Here is an 18,690-nt window from a genome sequence, read left to right on the forward strand (position 1 = left end):
TGCAGGGAGTGGTGGGAGATGGGGTTGGAGAGGCTATGGTGGTGGTGGGGTGCTGGTGGCAGTGCCAGTGGACTTTATCCTGCAGGTGAGGGGAACCATGGTGGAAGGAGCAGGGACATGGAAAGGGTATATTCATGACTCCGATGACTCTCCCAGACCCATCCCAGGAAACATTTGGTTGTTTGCATGACCACAGAAGGTTTCTGTCCTGCCTCTTCCATCAGACTATCAGCATCACACATTCTCTCTCTCTCTCTTTTTTTTTTTTTTTTGGAGACAGAATCTTACTCCGTTACCCAGGTTGGAGTGCAGTGGCGCCATCTCGGCTCACTGCAACCTCCGCCTCCCAGATTCAAGCGATTCTCGTGCCTCAGCCTCCCGAGTAGCTGAGATTACAGGTGTGAGCCACCACACCCAGCTAATTTTTGGATTTTTAGTAGAGACAGGGTTTCTCCATGTTGACCAGGCTGGTCTCAAACTCCCGACCTCCTGTGATCCCCATTCCTGGGCCTCCCAAAATGCTCAGACTATAGGCGTGAGCCACCATGTCCGACCTGACTCTTATTTATAACATAATTAGGACCTTAAAATAATGTAAGGAAAAATAAACAGAATGTTTTTACCATAGAGTTTGAGAATCTCAGACATCCAGAAGCATGCCACTGGAGGCGTCCCAGCCAGCGCCCCAGGGAAGACTGGGAGAGGGATGTGGTGCCTCACCCTGGAGGCCCCTAGCCCATACCTGAATGCAGGCCAGCCCTCATGCAAACGGGCACGTTGGGTGCATGCCTCATCCAGAAGTCACCCACAGAGCTGAGGATATCCAGGGCCATGTTGTTGATTTCAGCGACATGCTGACTCCCATTGTGCTGAGGCAGCCCCGACACCACCATGTAGGCATCCCCAGTGGTCTCCACCTAGAAACAGCAGCCTTCACACTCCAGCATGAGAACATACCCTCCCTGGCCCACTGCACATCCTGCTACACATGGCTGCTTCTTGGGAGTCCCAACCCGCCCCGTGGGTCTCTGGCCCACAGTGCCATCTTTGCTAGGCCTCCAGTTCCAGGCACTTTAGCAACGATTGGATCTGTACATTTCAGATCACCTTTGTCTGTATTCCAGGCAACAATGGCTCTTTTTTTTTGTCTCTGGCCTCAGGCCCTGAGCTCCTTGGTGGCAGACCTGGGTACCCCATCTGTTCAAGGCCATAGTGGCACATCAGGGATTAATTTGGAGAGGACTGTATATATTTAGAGGACGCTTCCCATTTTCCAAACCCTGCTGGCCTTCCAAAGGTGTACTAGAAAGAATGTAGGTTTTGGAATGAGACAAATGTAGGTTCAAGCCCTGGCTCTGCCATTTACCTGGACAACTTCACCTGGGTGAGCCTCAGTTTCCTCTTATGTGGAATGAATGTTAGCAGTGAAGTATTTACAGAAGCAGGCATACCAATGCTGAATACACAGAGGCTGCTGTCGTCCTCCTCCTCATCATTACGGTTTTGGAATCTCCTAACTGGAAGGGGCTTTGCTGGTCACCCACCCAATTTCCCCCACCCCAATGGCTGTTCTCGCTTACTCACATCCCTTGATAGGAAAGTTTCTCCTTCTTCAGTAGCCACTTCTCTCTTTAGGCAACTCTGATTTTCTCCTTCCTTCCTTCCTTCCTTCCTTCCTTCCTTCCTTCCTTCCTTCCTTCCTTCCTTTCTTTTCTTTTCTTTCTTTCTCTTTCTTTCTTTCTCTCTTTCTTTTCTTTCTTCTTTCTTCCTTTTCTTCTTTCTTTCTTTCTGTTCTTTCTTTCTTTCTGTTCTTTCTTTCTTTTTCTTTTTTTCTTTCTTTTTTCTTTCTTTCTTTCTTTTTTTTTTTTTTTTACCAAGGTTGCTCAGGCTGGAGTGCAGTGGCACAATCTCAGCTCACTGCAACCTCCTCCTCCTGGATTCAAGTGATTCTCATGCCTCAGCCTCCAAAGTAGCTGGGACTACAGGCGTGAGCCACCATGCCTGGCTAATTTTTATATTTTTTGTACAGATGGGGTTTCACTATGTTGGCCAGGTTGGTCTTGAACTCCTGACCTCAGGTGATCTGCCTGACTCAGCCTCCCAAAGTCCTGGGATTACAGGTGTGAGCCACTGCCCCCAGCTGTAACTCTGAATTTCAAAACTTGAGTTGAGTTAAAACCTGCCTTTCACCAGTTGGTTCCAGTTCCACCCCCTGAACTGTACGCGTATACCTTTCCTAAGCACAGTCTTCTGTTCCTAAGGCCCTGTTTCAGGTGCTCGGAACACAGATGTGAAAGAAGCATAGCCTTCTCCCCTGCCACAGGCCAAGCCTGCCAGGGTGAAGACAGCAACTCTACCCTCTGAGTCTTTCCCGGCTCCTGTACTGTTCCTCCTAAAGCAGGCACTTGTTGGCTTCACCAGTCCTGGGCAGCAGAGCCTCCCCTGCCAGGCACTTCTGCACTTAGCATCTGGTGCACAAGAATAGTGATGCACCACCGCCCATAGGGGGCGCTGTAATTCAAAAAATTTCTCACGCGACTTGCAAGTGTGGACTGTGCCCCACTACCAACGCCCACACGGCCCTGTGATCTCTCCCTCACCCCAGCTATCCTCCACCGCACCACCAAAAGGTGATCTGCCCTAATCACATCACATTCCGCTCTGATATGCACTTCAGTTTGCTCCCTATGGTCGGTGGCTTAAAATTCAGGCCCCCTGGCCTAGCTATCAAGGGCCTCCTTCATCTGCATGATTGCCTGACGTTTTCTAACAGTTGCTTCTGGTTCCCCATGCTTCAGCCAGACAGAAACCTTTTCTACCATTTCAAGAGACACCCAGTGCTTGCTCACCTCGAGGCCTGGAGCACCAGATCCCTCTGCCTGAAAAACTCTCCCCAGTCTCTATCTGCTGAAACCCCACCCCTCCATCGGTCCGCTCACACGCCATCTAGGGCACAGAATCTTACCAGTCCCCAGCAAGAAAGCTGTCTCCCTCCTCTGGGCTGTGGCCTGCTCTCCCGCCCTGTGGTCTGCCTGCTGCTGTCCACCCAGCATTCATGGACTGGTGGTAAGAGTGGCAGGGGTGGTGGCAGGGCTGCCCCAAGCTGTGCACCTTTCCACAAAAGAGATTTTCCACTCCACTCCCCAGGAGGGAAAATCATGAGAGACTCCTGGCTTTCCCTGCTCTCTCTTCTTCCTCACTGCAGGAGGAGGAATGCCTTACTTGATAGGCAAGACTGGAAAAAGGACTAAGTGCCTCTTAAACACTCATATGGTGCTTACTATGTGCCAGACACAGTCCCAAAGCCTTTACAATTATGAATGCATTGGATGGTCACAAGAATTCTAGGATATGGGTACCATTACTAAGGCCATTTTGCAGGTGAAAACTGGGTCAGAGGCATGAAGTCCCTTGCCAAGGTCACTTGCAGCCAGTGCCTGGGTTTGAACTTGGTCAGTCCAGTTCCAGAGTCTGTGCACTATGCTGCCTCTTGCTGCACATAGCTTGGGCCCTTTCTCTCTCTCTTTGAGGAGGTTCTGCTCTCACCCTGCCTGCTGGGTGTGCAGCTGTGACACAGGGAGGGTGCACCAGCTCTGGGGACCCAGCCCTGCCTCAGATGTGTGACCCCACAGTCCAGACTAGGGGAGAGGAGTAGAAAGCCCCACGGTGGCCATACAACCAGACCACATTCTCTGATCTGCTAAAGCTGATCTCTAAGCTGCTGACCTGCCTGATGCCTGAGCTGGAAGGGAATGTGCAGGGTGATTAACATTCACTCCTTAACCCTAGAGACAGAAAGATGACCAGGCACAGGCATGTTCTCCAGGGACTCGTAAAGGTGATGTACTCAAAGTTGCCTATCATAGTGGGCTCTCAGCTGAAAGTGAGGCAGTGGTTCCCTTCACAGATGGGAGAAACAGCCAGGGGAGAGGTGCAAGCAAAAGGTCCCTACTATCAAACGCAGATGTGAATTCTAACCCCACCACTGACTTGCTGTGTGACCCCAAGTGAGTCATTTACCCTCCCTGTGCCTGCGTCCTCATCTATACAGTAAGGATAGTAATCCATACCCCTGACAGGCACTGAAAGGGTTAGATGAGATCAGTTGTGAAATTTCCCCAGCCAAGTGAGCCCTCTGTAGGCGATTAACTAATGCTGTCCCTTCCCTCTGTGCTTTCAGGGATGCCTCAGCATCTGGCATGTGGCAGGTGCCCAAGGGTAAGGTGATGACTCAATGAACCATGGCGCTTTCTCTCACATTCCTTAATCTGCAGAGCAATCCTATACCAGAGACACTTTCATCCCTGTTTTATAAATGGAGTACTGAGGCTCAGAGAGGTGACATGCCCAGGGTGGCTTGGCAATCGGGCCAGGGCAGGACTTACGCCTGGCTGAGCCACAGGTGGGGCTGAGGCCTTGCCTCCGCGACAGTCCCCAGTGGCTCCGCTCTGGAGTCATGTCCATGAAAGTGCACACTCAGCGAGCGCGGGAGGGAATCGCAGACCCCTGCGAAACCAGGAAATGATTGCCTGGCTGCCTCCCAACCCAGACCGGATTAAAGAGCAGTAACCAGATCCTGTTGGGGATGAAGGGGAAACCGAGGCGGATGACATGAGTGATGAGAGATGCTCGCACATCATGAAGAAGGGGCCTCCTCTTTCCCCACATCTGGAGGGTTGTGTGGGCCTTGTTTGATTTCATTTCATTCTGCCAGAAAGATGCAGACCTCCTGGCCAGAGTTCAGAGCAGTCAGACGGGATGATTCAGAGCCAGGGGACACATGTGTGAGGAAAGATTAGCAGCGGAGGAAGAGATGAGGCCAGGGTGACTCAGGGCAGATCAAAGCTGTGGGGCTCAGCGAGATGAGATGAGGAATCTTTTCCTGGGGCTGTGGGGCCAGGGTGACTCTGGAGGCAAGAGGGAAACTCAGGAACGCCTTGGAACTGCGGGCCAGGGCGGGGATCTAAGGTCCTGAATGGGGAACAGGAGGGAAGCTGCACCCTTGGGTGTCGGTGGCGCAGGTCCTGTGGGTGCGTGTCGGTCAGTATGGTGCAGTGGATGGAGCACCGTGGTGGATGCTGTAGGTTCCTGTTCTGGCTTTGCTGCTGGCCAGCTGTGTGACCTCAAGTGGGTCACTTCCCTCTCTGTGCCTCAGTGTCCTCCTCATTCTGTCAACACACATTTCCTGAGGATCTATGATGTGCTGGACACTGCCAGCCACTGGGAAGTGATTCAGGGTGGAACCATAAAATGCAATGTAGGGGGAGTTATGCAAGCATCAAACAGGCACCCCTAACTGTGTCTGGGATGGGGGGAAGGCTAACCTGAGACCAGACACATGGCCAGAAGGGAGCTAGGTGAAGAGGAGGGAGAGCACTGCTCCAGGAGGAGAAACAGAGGTACCAAGGCCTGGGGGCTAGAGACAGCGAGACATGTGTGAGGATCCAGAGGCCTGCAGAGGTGGAGACACAACTGGGGAGGTATGTGGGGCAGCTCCTGGAGGGCTTGTGGACCACTCTGAACCCGCAGCTTTATCCTGAGGATGTCTATCTCATGGGGATGGTGAGCCTCCCCGACCAAGGGCCTTTGGACCACCATAACCTGGCTCAAATCTTGGCCTCAGATCCCACTGAGATCATGTTAACAAACAAGCCACTTAGCCTCTGTTGCTTCATTTTCTTCATATATAAATTAGCAGTACCAGTCCCTACCTCATAAATTGTTTTGCTGAATAAATGGGCTAATACATATAAAGCATTTAATACTAGCATCCAGTATACACTAAACCCTCAATAAGTGTTGGCGATTATGGTTGTTGGGATACTATAAATAATGCTATCAGCAGATTGTCTGGCGTCTCAGAGTTCATCGTGTCCTCGAAAAATTCCTCCCAAGGCATCCTTTTCAATCTGGCTCCAGCCCTCGGGGCCTGGCCCTCCCCTGTCCCTGCCTTTGTGGAGGGCTGTGGCTGGACAGGCTGGTGAGTCACAAATTAGGGCTAAGGCCAATAGAGCCTTGGCGTGGTGTTTCCTGGGACCTCCCTCCATACCTTCCCCACCATGTCTGAAGCTGCCCCTAGACCCCCTGGATCAGAACAAGGGGCAGTGTTGGGGTTGGAAGGTCCCCACAGCACGGGTAGAATGGAGAAGTGGTGAGCAGGAGGTGCCTCCCTTTCACACTCCGTGCTTGACATCCACTTGTGCATGGGGGGCAGGATCCTCCCATCCTCTGTGAGCCCTCCCAGAACTGTGGTGGCCATTCCTATTCACAGTCAAAGAAACAGAGGCCCAGAGAGGGGAAGCTGTTTGCCCAAAGCCACACAGAAGCTGGTGGCCAGGCTGGGACTCAAACCCAGGACTGAGAGGTGCACAGGGAGGGGCTTGAAGGCCCTGCTGAGGCCTCTGTTGTCCTCTCCAGTGCCTCCAGCTCCCCACTCCTGGCCCATTCATGCCCAGTCAGCCCAGCTTATTCAGCTTCCCCACACTCACCAGGCCCTCTGAAGCCTCAGGCTTTCGCACATTTTTCACCCATTGCCTGCCTGGGGCTGCCACTCCCAGATGGGACAATGCTGGGAAGACAGCACCTCTTCCAGAAAGTCTTCCCTGCTCTTTACACATCTACCCCTAGCTGGGTTGGGGCCCTCTCAGCCTCCTCCGCCTCCCAGGATTATTACTTTCACTGCGGGTCATCATCTTTTACCTATAGGACTGAGAGCTCCTTGAGCATAGGAATGGGAGCTGAGTCATCTGTCCGCTCATGCCCAGCACAGGGTCAGGCACAGAAAAGCCTGCTGATAAGATTGTAAAGGGTTGAATAGACAGACAATGGACAAGTAAACACTGTGGTCTATTAAATGCAAAATGGCCCACATCCTTCACCCGCTCCATGTTCACCCCATTGCAACGAGACTGAAGCTTCTCCCATCAAGAGGTGGACTTTGTTTCCTCAGCTCTTGAATCTGAACTAGTCTTTCATTTTGACCAATAGAATACATCAGAAATTGTAATATGCCTGATCCCAGATTAGATCTCAAGAGCCTTGTGTACTTCTGTCCTCTCTCTCAGAACCCTGCCATATCATGTCAACAATCCTGGACTAGCCTGCTGGAGGAAGATAGGCTGCGGAACAGAACTGAGTTCTCTTGGCCAAGGCTCCAGAGACATGAGAGAACCCAAATGAGATCAGCAGAGCTGCCACCTCACCCATAGCTGACCACAGATGCATGAGTGTGTCCAGAAGAAGCTTCTGGTGGCCCCATAGGCTTGTGAACAATAGTAAATGCTTATCATTTTACCCTATTGAGTTTTGGGGGGGGTATTTATTACACAGCAATAGCTGGCTGATACAAACACATAAATAAATGAATGGAACTAAATGTACCATCAAGACACAGTAGTAAAAGGAGGAATGGAATGCCAGCCTCCTGGTATTCTCACCTTACACACGTCATGGCTGCCCAGAATAGCATCAAACAGCATGTAGGGATCGTTGAGCAAGCCCACCACCTCAATGGGTTCACTCAGGGCTGAGATGATGGTGAAACCTACAATATTACTGAAGTATATGGGAACCTGTTCCACAGTTACCCCCATTTTCAGAACGTTGGCCACAGACCTGAAGGGATGGGAGGGGCCAGACACATAAGGTATGAGGGCCTATTTTTGACAGTTTGGAGGCTAGGAAGGGATATTTGGGAGGAAACTGTGTTGAGCATCAGCAGATCTGGTACAAGTCCGTTGGTGTGCTGACTGCCCTGGAGTGAATACTTGCCCTGTCTGGACATGACTTCCTGTGAAGTGATATTGGGGTGGGGGAAGCATTGTGCCTAGCTCCTTGCTCCCAAGGATGTGAGAGAGCAGAAATTCCACTCACGTGCCCGACAGAGTACCTGGCATATGGTGAGGGCTCTATAAAAATATGTTGTATAAGCCATGTGCAGTGGCTCACGCCTATAATCCCAGCACTTTGGGAGGCTGAGGAAGGAGAAACACTGAAGGCCAGGAGTTTGAGGCCAGCCTGGGCAACATAGTGAGACCCTGTATCTAAAATAATAATAATAAACAAAACTAACTAAACAAAGTAATGTGCTGCATAAGAAGAATGTTAGATAAATAAACATGGATGAGTGAATTGAATAAATTCATGGAATCCAGATCTGCTGAGCACCTACTATATTCCAGGCCCTGGGCTTAGAGCTGAGGCTAGAGGTACACTCAAGTCCAGGGGCCACTCACAGGGGAATCACCTGACAGAGCAGCCTCTCTGTCTTCTCTCTCTTCAGCTCCAGTTCCTCAGTCTGCTCCTGGATCAGGTCCTCCAGGTTCTGGGAATATTTCTCCAGCAACCGCAGCATGGAGTCAGCAAAACTGGTCTTCTTGCCTTGGTTGATGCTTTTGAACTGAAGATGGAACAAAAATGCCAAAATGACATGAAAGTCAGCACACCTGGTCCTCAGCTGGGAGTCTAGGGCCACGGAAATGCACCAAACAGAATCCCCGCTTGAAGGAGCTGCATTGTTGTGGGGAACAGATATGTAAATGACAGGGGGACGGTGGCTCTGACAAGGGAAAAGTGCAGTCAGCTTTGTGTCAGATTAATGGGTTAATTTTGTGTAGGGTGGGCAGGCAGCAAGAGGACTTTGCAAAGGAGCCTGTACCCAGCACAGCATTATGGTTAACAAACACAACTCTCTTGCACTGGGTCTCACAACAACACTGTGAGATTCTTTATTCTTCTCAAAGATAGACAGACAGACAGACAGATAGATAGATAGATAGATAGATAGATAGATAGATAGATAGATAGATAGATAATAGACAAACAGATGGATGGACAGACAGATGGATGGATGGATGGATGGATGGATGGATGGATGGATAGATGGATGGATGGACAGATGGAAGGGTAGGTGGATGGATGGGTGGATAGATAGAAAGAATATATGTAGATTATTTATATGTATAATCTATCTCTATTTCTACTTTGTTCCTCCAAAATTTTAAGGATGAAGAAGAATAAAAGCAGTACCACACAACAAAAGAATAAACATATGCGGATATTAGGACCAAAGGAGAGTAAAGGCTTTTTTTTTTAAAAAAAAAAAAAAAAAAAAGGCAAATCTAGGACTGAAATCTATATGCCAAATCCATGCTAGAATTTGGTCACTATTTTGGATATGAACTTCCTAGCAACAAAACAAAGAGGGAAATACAGATTACACAATCCATGGGGTCCATAAGACAAGGGAACATTAAACTAATTGCTCAAAAGAAATACAACTACTCCTAGTGCCAAGCAAAGAAATCTGGCAGCAGTTTTCCTAGGAAGACTTGCCAGAACCTTACCCAGTGTTGCTTGCACCTTCCCAGAGTGCAGTCAGTAGAAGAAGCAAATCAGTGATGGTCAAAGTGAAGGGGTTCATGCTTGTCAAAATCCAGCATCTTGAACTTGTGAGTGTGTGTGTGCGCTCTGTGTGTGTGTGTTGTGTGTGTGTAGGTATGCACATCCAATCTCCATTAATGCCACGTCTCTCAACCAAATGTCTGCAAGGTAGGGAGTGGCAGCAGCCCTGAAGTGCACCTATTTTGTATTGTCCAAGAAAAGCAGAGGCACAAGCTTTACGGGGTGGGCATGACAGCTGCTGACCCTGAGACACCAACAAGGACCTGAAGCCAACTCCAAGGTCACCTCTGCGTGGAAGGTCATCATTTCATAAATGAAGAGACAAAGGATCTGAGAGGTGGAATAACTTGCCAAGGAGCACACAGTGGTGGATCTGAGTTTCAAACTAAAGTCTTTTATATTAATTTTATCACCAGCCCTCCCCACTGAATTATTTTATCATTTGGAATTATACATATTTCTTCTTCCTTTGCAATGTTAATTTTCTTGTCTAATTGCATTGGCTACTACTCCTAGAACAATGTGAAATGAATATAAACCTAAGCTTTTTTTTTTTTTTTTTTTTTTGACAGAGTTTCACTCTTGTTGCCCAGGCTGGAGTGCAATGGCATGATCTCAGCTCACCACAACCTCTGCCTCCCTAAACCCAGGCCTTTTGGCTTTAATGTCAGTGTTCTTTCTCTTGTACCTTACTCACTCTCTCCTTCTCAAAGAGCTACATTTAAAAAAAATTAGTTATCTCACTGGATGGTCACACCTATCTGGAGAGTTAGGCCAGGGTTAGTTATCTTTCCAGGAAACATACAGGGAGGCTGAGGCCCAATAGGAACATTAACTTGTCCAAGGTCAAACAGTGGGTAAGTGGGATGATATCCACTGGATTCTCACATAGATGTGAATCCAGGCATCTGACCCCTCATCTCCCCACAGTATGATGCCATTTCCCCCTTCTTCAGGCTGAATTCATGTGTGCCCATCTCAGCCTTGTTTGCTGTTGGGCCTTGGGCAGGAATCTTGGGCAAGAATCTCACAGTTGCCCCTCACTCAGAGCAAGAGCTCTTCCCCACCTCACGGCCATGGCAACCTCTGATCCCCTGGAAAGATCCCAGGCTGGTGCTTTATAAACTGGTTGCTCATCCTAGTGCTGCTACCCACCATTATGGTGACTGCTTAGAGATCATTTACTGTGAGCTCCAGATTTCTCATCTGTGGAGGGGGGCACCACCCCTGATGCCAGAGCTAAGTGTTGAGGGGGTGTGGAAAGAGAGGTGATGGGCAGGGCTTCTCAAAGGACACCTGTGTGCGTCTCCTTGGACTGCCTTGCTGCCTCTCTCCCTCTCGTCACCTGTCCTAACCCCTTTATTGCTCCCTAAACTGCTCCTTGGCAACTTTCCACCACAGCTGGGGAGTGGAGGATGGGGAGGGGAGGATGGAGAGGGGAGGCACAGTCCCCTTGGGTCTGATGGGTTGGCCCCATGGAAGCCATCAGCCAGCTTGGTCATGTTCAATCCACTGCTCACTCACACATTCCACTGCTGCCCTGCCAGCTTGCACAGACTTGCCTTGCCCCTCCCACTGAAATCCCCAAGGCAGTCCTGGGGGTGCCCCAGGGCCCCTCACATTTTCCCCTCACTGACTCAGGAAGTAGTACTGTCTCCACAGCCACAATGGCCTCTCTCCTCTGGTGCCAGGAGGCCTGGTACAAGGTGGGGTTGCTGGCACAGCTCTGCAGACAGACAGACCTGGGTTGGACTCCAGCCCCACCTTTCACTCACTCAGTTACCTTGGGCAAGCGCCCCCGCCTCTCCAGGCCTCATTTCTCTCCCATGAAGCCAAGAAACTAACACTGTTTCTTCAGAGGGCTGTGGCGAGGATGAAAGGAGGGAAGCATGGCCCTTAGCGTGGGGCTTGACACTCAGGAAGGCAGGGGATAAATGTCCCTGGAACCGGTGGTCCTGAGAAAGCTCTCCTTAAAGGGCGGGCCTCAGGGGTGACAGCGCTGGGCAGTTGCCTTTTACTGCATGACTTTCCAGGTCCCAGGGAAAGCACAGGGCTTGCAGTAGGCTAAGTGAGCTGAACAAATGTGCCATTTTTTGTGAGTACCCACTCCTCTGGGGAGCACTCACCTGGCTGTAGATCTGGTCCACGCTAGGTCTGTCCTCTGGAGCTCCTCCCAGCACCGCTTCAGCACTCATGTGGCCTGTGATCAGGGGTCACCAGCGGCCAGCACAGAGGAGGGGGAGATGCCACCCTCCTGATGATTTCTGCAACAAACACCATGTGGGTGGGCCTGGGGTTCTGGGAAGGGTCATGAAAGGAGCCTGACCTCAGATCCTGAGAGTGTGTGCAGGGTAGGCTTACAGCAGTGCCAGGTTCTGGGCCTGAGGATATTCCTCAGCTCCTGTGTCCAGGGTATGGCTGGCCAGTGGATGCAGCATTGCTGCTCTCCTGGGTCTCCCCTGGGTGTGGCCAAGGAAAGGGTCTCAGACTGGGAGCCAGGAGAACTGCGAGCTGGTTTTGAATTCTGTATCTGCCATCACAATACTAGGGGATGGTGGAGAAGACAATGATCTCTCTGAGCCTCAGTCTCCCCATCTGTGAAATGAGCATAATAAACTGCCTTCTTTTTTCTTTTCTTTTCTGTTTTTTTTTTTTTTTTTTTTTTTTGAGACAGGATTTCGCTCTTGTTGCCCAGGCTAGAGTGCAATGGCGTGATCTCGGCTCACAGCAAACTCCGCCTCCCAGATTCAAGTGATTCTCCTGCCTTAGCCTCCAGGCATGTGCCACCATGCCCAACTAATTTTGTATTTTTAGTAAAGACGGGGTTTTCCATGTTAGTCAGGCTGGTCTTCAATAAACTGCCTTCCTGAGAAGAGTGCTGAGGTGGAAGACAATGGATGTTAGGTGCCCGGCACCTGGCAGACTCTCCCCCACACTCAGGCCCCACAACAGCTGCCGCTACTCTGTTGCCAACGACGACTACCAATGATCTTGAAACCTTGACAGTGCAGCTTTTTCCTGCAGCCCTGCCACTCAGACACTGGTGTGCCGGTTCCCCACAGGTGTGAACGACACTGCCTGCTTATCATTATCATCATCATTATGATTCTGTACTCAAGAAAACCTGGCCTCGCGTCATCCTGTCTCCACACCAGGCTAAGTCAGTGTTCTAGTTCTGCTGTGACTCTGAGCCTCAATTTCCCCACCTAACAACTGATGGAAATAACCCCTGCCTGCTGGAGAGCCATGGGGAGCCGAACGATTCTAAAGTAGGCTGGGAGGAAGAGGGGCTGACACCGAGCTCAGGCTCTGGAGTCCACAGATCAGAGCGGGACTTCAGATGACCCATTTACGGTCCACACAAGGCGCATCACCTCTCTGAGCCTCAGCTTCCTCACCTGGAAGACGGGCACAACCACACTATGTACTTGCAAGGGTTGTCGCAAAGCAGAATAGGTTAATCTCCTCCGAGGATGGCTGGGATCCTCCTCTCGTGAGTGAGGGAGATGGGAGCCCTTGGAGCCAGAGAGGAGAAGTTTCTTTCTGGGTTTCAGTCCCCTTCCCATCCCTTTTTGGCCTTGTTGGGGATAGTGCAGGAGTCACCATCCCATTCTACAGACAGGGAAACTGAGGCTCCTGGGAGTGAAATCAGGTACCTACATAGGGCCAGTCAAAAGCAGACACTAGACCTGGGCCTGGTTTGCACCCAGCCTGCACGATCTCCTCTGCCCAGAGGTTCCCAGCCTACAGGCGTTAGACCCTGAGGGCCCCAGAGTGTGGGATCTGGGAAGTTGTATGTGCTTACAAAGGACTGTGTGCTGATGGAACCAACCATACACCACATGCGTACATGTACTGCTGTTTTTCAAAGGTATGCAGATGGCACTGTAATGAATACAATACAAACCCATTTCAAAGTGTTGCTGATTTCACAGCAGATTTTATCACTGGGTATGTTCTCAGTTAGTGGATATTAGAAGTCAAATAGTAGCATGTGAGGCTCTAACCATTTTTGACATTAAAATGGAGTCTTCATATGTGAACCTGCTGGGAACCCCTGCCCCAGGCCAGGCCAGGTCTCATGCTCCCCTCACTGCACCAGGCATGCTGTCCACAGCCCAGGCATAGCCATGATTGACGGACAGTGCTGAGGGCTGAGGGAGGAGTCTGAGCGTCCAGCTCTGGCCGGACCTGGCTGGGCTCTAAGAGGGTGCCCCACAGATGACTCCAAGAGATTTTAGAACACTGAGCTTGGACCAGGGATGTCCACCCAATCCCAGGTCCACAGCTTCCCCTCTGAGAAATCCCTTCTCCTCTCTGAGTCTCACTTAACTCTAAAAAAGGGGCGATTAGCTACCTCCCAGGGTTGTCAAATGGTATCATGCACATGAAAGTGCCTTGGGAACTGCAAAGTGACCCCCCCATCCACAGGATCCTAAAGAGATGTTAGAGTCAGGAGGGAACCTGGGACCCCCCTTAGCACGCTCCTAACATCACCTCACAGATATTTATTGCGCTCCCACTGCATGCCAGGCGCTTTGTTTACAGCATTTCACTGAATCCTCACAGTTGTTCTGGAAGGCAGACATCATGGTTCCCATTTTACAGATGAGAAGACTGAGGCTTGGAGCCTAAAAGGGATTTACTCAAGGTCACGAGGCAAGTTGGTGTGGAGCTGGGCTTAGGTTGGTGTTCCCTGGAGCCTGTGGCTTGAGCCCTGTACTCCCTGAGGCCAAGGAAAGCACACAGCAGGAAGCAGTGGGCCCTAGGCTGACAGCCTCCTCACGGGTGGTCAGAGCATTCCAGGCCTGGGTCCCTGCACCCAAAGCTGGACGGAGCCAGGCCTGGAGTGCCTTGCACTGGTGGCATGGTTTGCAGATCCCATCTGGCCAGCCCTTCCCTCCTCAGAGGCAGAGGATGGGGAGGCAGCCGAGGAGTGTTGAACAAATGGTCTGACAAAGCCCCCCTTCTTCCCACTCCTCCACTTCATAAATTTGGGCCTGGAATGCTCATTATTCATGGGGCAGTGCTGTGGTGGAGAAAGGCAGTGGGGCTAGGCCTCCTGTGAGTTAAAGATTATCCATTGGGGTAGGATCTGATGGTGGGCTCAGCTCTGTACTGGTCTGCACTGTGGGCCAAGGTGCCCAGGTGTCTGTGGAGTACCAGGTCCCTGGGACTGGGAAGAGGCAGCAGGAGGATGACAGAAACAGCAGTCTGGGGTCCAGGGAGCCCGGACAGAGAGCACAGAGGGGAGGAAACATTTCTGGAGTTGGGCCCTGGCCCTGGGGCTGGAAGAGATAAAGTGTGTACAGGCCAGGTAATGATGGGGAAGCAGCCAGTGGTTATCCTAGGGAGCCAGAAGTGTGAGGACAGAGATGCTCTGAAGGAGCCTGCCTGGGCAGGTAACGAAGCCCCCTGGTATTGAGCAGCCTGGCCACATTGGTCACGGGACTGGGGATCTGGCACATTTGTTATTGGATTCCCATTTATAGATGAGAACATTGAGGCTCAGAGAGGGTAAGCGGTTTGCGTAAAGTCACAGAGTAAGACAGTGACACAGCTGGAGTAGAGCTGAGCTCTGTGTAGCCTGTGCTGGGCATGGAGGGGAGGTGCAGTCGGGGCATGAGCACCTACAGGCATGGCGGTGACACTGGGGAGGAAGGCGGGATGGAGATTTTCACCCAGAGCACAACGTCCTTAGCCCCTGGAGTGGGTCAGCTGCTATTCTGGCAGAGTTGCTGAAGGCAGCCCAGCTTAAGTCAAGTTCTCATGGTCAGACTTTAGGCGTGCGTGTCTATGTGGTTATTTTCAGGTCCAGATTTCCTGATTGCCATAGAGTTTCCCACTAGTCAGAGACTCTAGCCAAGGACAGTCAAGGAGGGGGAGGAGGGTGCCTACCTTCCACTGGGAATCCCGAGGAGCAGTAGGGTGGGTCCCGAGGCAGCACCTCCTGCAGGATGATGGCAGTGCTGAAGATGTCCCCTGTGAGGGTGCCTCACCCAGGGCACCCAGGCCTCTGCAGCAGCTCAGGAGCTGCCCATAGCAGCTCTGCAATCACAGGGCAGGGTCACGCCACCATCACCTACTGACCATCCAAGCCGGGCCGGGCGCATCTATTCTCCCCAATTCACAGGTAAAGAGCCTATAGCTTGCTCAGAGAGGAGAAGCGATCAACTCAAGGTCACCAATGCCAGAGGACTGGAGATTGCCCTCTCCCCCGACCTTACAAACACCTGGTTAAACAGAGGCCCCAAAACCTACTGGCAGCCTCCTGCGCTGAGCTGACATTCGGGGGCTGGCCAGGGTTGGGGAGCCTGCTGAGTGTCCAGGGGCTCTGCATAACCATGGTCAGTGACCTTGAGCACAAAGTGTCTGTCCACCACACAGTTTTGGGACTTGAGGCAGCCAGGAGGGAAATGTCAGTGGTGCAGATACCTCATGCCCTAAGATGGACATAATGGGGGTCCATTGGATCTGTAACGAAAGAGAGGAAACCTGGTTCTCTCGGAATTCCCAGAGGCCCCAGAAAGCCTTCCTGCCTCCCCGTTTACCTGTGGCCATGCTGTTTGGACATCCCTGGGTTAGACAAAGCTGAAAGAGCCCAGCTGTGGGAAATCTGAGCATCTCCTATCTCCCTGTCCTCCCCACTTGCCTGCAGTGCCAGGCCCAGGGAGGGATCTCACGCAGATCAAATCCAGCAGCAGGGAGGCCTTGAATGTCCAGTCTAGGTGCAGAGCCTCGTTCCGCAGCAGGTTCTCCAGAACCAGAGCACTCACCCCAGGGGTCACGAAAAAGCCCAGTGGCGACGTTCTCACACTGCAGCTCCCGCATCTGTCAGGGAAATGGGCACCTTAGCAGCCCCCAGGGGGCCTTCGAGGGCTGGACCAGGTGCAATCCACATCTAGGCCACCTGCACTTAGCACCAAACACAAGGCTAAGCATGGAGAGGCATCAGAAATGTTGAATGAATGGATAGATGGACAGACAGATGGATGAACAGGTGGGTGGTGAGGGATGGATGGAGGATGGATGGATGAATGTATGCATGGATAGATGGTGGTGGGTGGTGGATGGATAGATAGATGGATGGATGGGTGGATGGGTGGGTGGATGGGTGGGTGGGTAGCTGGTAGGTAGGCAGGTAGATGGGTGGGTCAGTGGTTGATGGGTGGATGGGTGATGGGTGAATGGTTGGGTAAATGGGTACCTGGTGGGCTGCTGGGTAGATGGGTGGGTGGGTGGATGGATGAGTGAATGGGTGGGTGGCTGGGTGGATGGATGGGTTGGTGGGTGATTGGTCAGTGGGTGGCTGGGCGGTTGGTGGGTCGGTGAGTTGTTGGGTAGGTGGATGGGTGGTTTGTGGATAGGTGGTTGCATGGTTGGTGAGTGGGTGGATAGATGGATGGGTGGATGGGTGGGTGGATGAATGGGTGGATGGATGGATGGGTGAGTGGATGAGTGGTTGGTGAGTGGGTGGTGAATGGGTGAATGAGTCAATAGGTAGATGAATGGCAGATCCCTTGAAGCCAGGAGTTCGAGACCAGCCTGGCAAACATGGTGAAACCCTGTCTCTACTAAAAATATAAAAATTAGCTGGGCGTGGTGGTGCACACCCATAATCCCAGTTACTTGGGAGGCTGAGGTGGGAGGATTGCTTGAGACTGGGAGCTGGAGGTTGCAGTGAGCTGAGATCCAGCCACTGCACTCCAGCCTGGGCGAAAGAGCAAGATCCTGTCTCAAAAAAAAAAAAAAAAAAAAAAAAAAAAAAAATCTACTCACATACATTGCAAGATGCCCACTGGGAAATGCCTAACTTAACTTGAGTGTCTTAATCCTTCTGAACTTTATTTCAGACTGTGGTGATATTGGAGATATCAATAAAATTCCCCATGTATCGAAAGCATGGAAGAGTTCTAGGTTATTTCATGTGTTCTCTGCAATCATAATCCCCCAGAAGGTGACTATCACTAGCTCCATTTTACAGGGAAGCTAAGAGTTCTGTGGAGGCAAGATTTCACCTGGATCTTCCTGACTCAAGTCTCATGCTCTGTCTCTGTCCCTCAGTGCCTCTCAGAATGGTGACGATCTTGGGGGTGAAAATGCTTATGTGGTTAGTGATGACAGGTGCTTAGGATCTCCCTGAGGGAGAGGACTTTGTCTCTCTTCTCCACTCTGTATCCCCAAAGCCCAGAACACTGCACATAAGTGCCTGGCATGTAAGTTATGCTCAGTAAACAGCAAATAAAAGAAATGATGGGTGGAGGGAGGGGGCTGCAGGATGAGGTCCCTTCATGATGAGTTGTCATGCGAGGGCATTGATGGAGGGCACTGTGCCCTGGTGGTTATGGGGACTGTGGGTTATGGGGTGGTGATGTGGCTTTAAGGATACTGGCATGGGACAGTGACAGCAATAGTGAATTACTGTGATTGAGGCACTGGCAATGGGCAGGATCATGATGGCAAGAATAACTTCCTCTTTGAGACCAATCTGGACCAGTAAGGGTCTCCTGAGCAGCGTTGCTCCCCACCCACCCTCTGCGCCCTCTACAGCCCTGCCTTCCTCAGGAGGCTGAGGCAGCTCGGGCGCAGTTCCAGGTCTCAGCCCACTTCACACTTCTTCAGCCACACCCAGTCTCCCTATTCAAGGAAGAGCAAGAGGTTAGCTGCTGCTGCTCCTCAGCTGTGGGACCTCAGGAAAACCCCTCTACCTCTCTCAGCTCAGTTTCTTCCCCATCAGTGCATTCCTTCTGTGTGTTCTGAGCCAGGCACAGCCTGGTAAGTGGAAACATTTGCTATAACCCAGGCAGAGCCGGGAGCCGGGCTTTGGCTGAAGGATTCCAGTTCCAGTCCTGACACCATCACTTTCCAGCTCTGTGACCTGGAGTGGGTGACTTCAGTTCTCTCAGCTGCAGGTTCCAAATCTGTAAAGTGAGGATGATAGCGCCCACCCACATCTCAGGGGCTTACTGAGATGGTGGGTGTCAAGTATGCTGGCCCCTGGTCTACAGATCAGCTTTGCCCTACAGGCCTCAGGCCCTCATGACACCCCTAGCCCTGTGAACTGCTTGGGTGGGGAGCTCTGTGACCCAGGGATTCATGGGGAGGAGAGAAGGGCCGGTGGGAGAGGAGGGGTCTCAGATGGGGGCTCTACCCTTGCCTTGGCCTGGCCCAAAGCTAGCTATAACCCTGGCCTTCTCTCTTCCATCACTGATGGGTTTTGCCTTCTCAGCCTCACCTACAGCCCGTCAGCCAACTCAGAGAAGCAGACAAAACACTCTTTGTACACCA

General features: G+C 51.5%; 1 pseudogene across 1 annotated transcript in view; it reads right to left on the minus strand.

The window, feature by feature from the left end:
- Positions 1–18,690, minus strand: part of LOC105546329 — a 48,435-nt pseudogene that overhangs the window by 16,013 nt on the left and 13,732 nt on the right. Inside the window, exons 6-13 of the transcript XR_001007076.1 lie at positions 17,959–18,039; positions 16,086–16,233; positions 15,689–15,845; positions 15,301–15,450; positions 11,529–11,666; positions 8,235–8,398; positions 7,437–7,614; positions 743–917 (exon numbers count right to left, since the gene is read on the minus strand). The product of XR_001007076.1 is annotated as an olfactory guanylyl cyclase GC-D-like (transcript). The remainder of the gene's footprint in view (positions 1–742; positions 918–7,436; positions 7,615–8,234; positions 8,399–11,528; positions 11,667–15,300; positions 15,451–15,688; positions 15,846–16,085; positions 16,234–17,958; positions 18,040–18,690) is intronic.

Source organism: Mandrillus leucophaeus, unplaced genomic scaffold (assembly GCF_000951045.1).
Source record: "Mandrillus leucophaeus isolate KB7577 unplaced genomic scaffold, Mleu.le_1.0 Scaffold1095, whole genome shotgun sequence".
NCBI lineage: Eukaryota > Metazoa > Chordata > Mammalia > Primates > Cercopithecidae > Mandrillus > Mandrillus leucophaeus.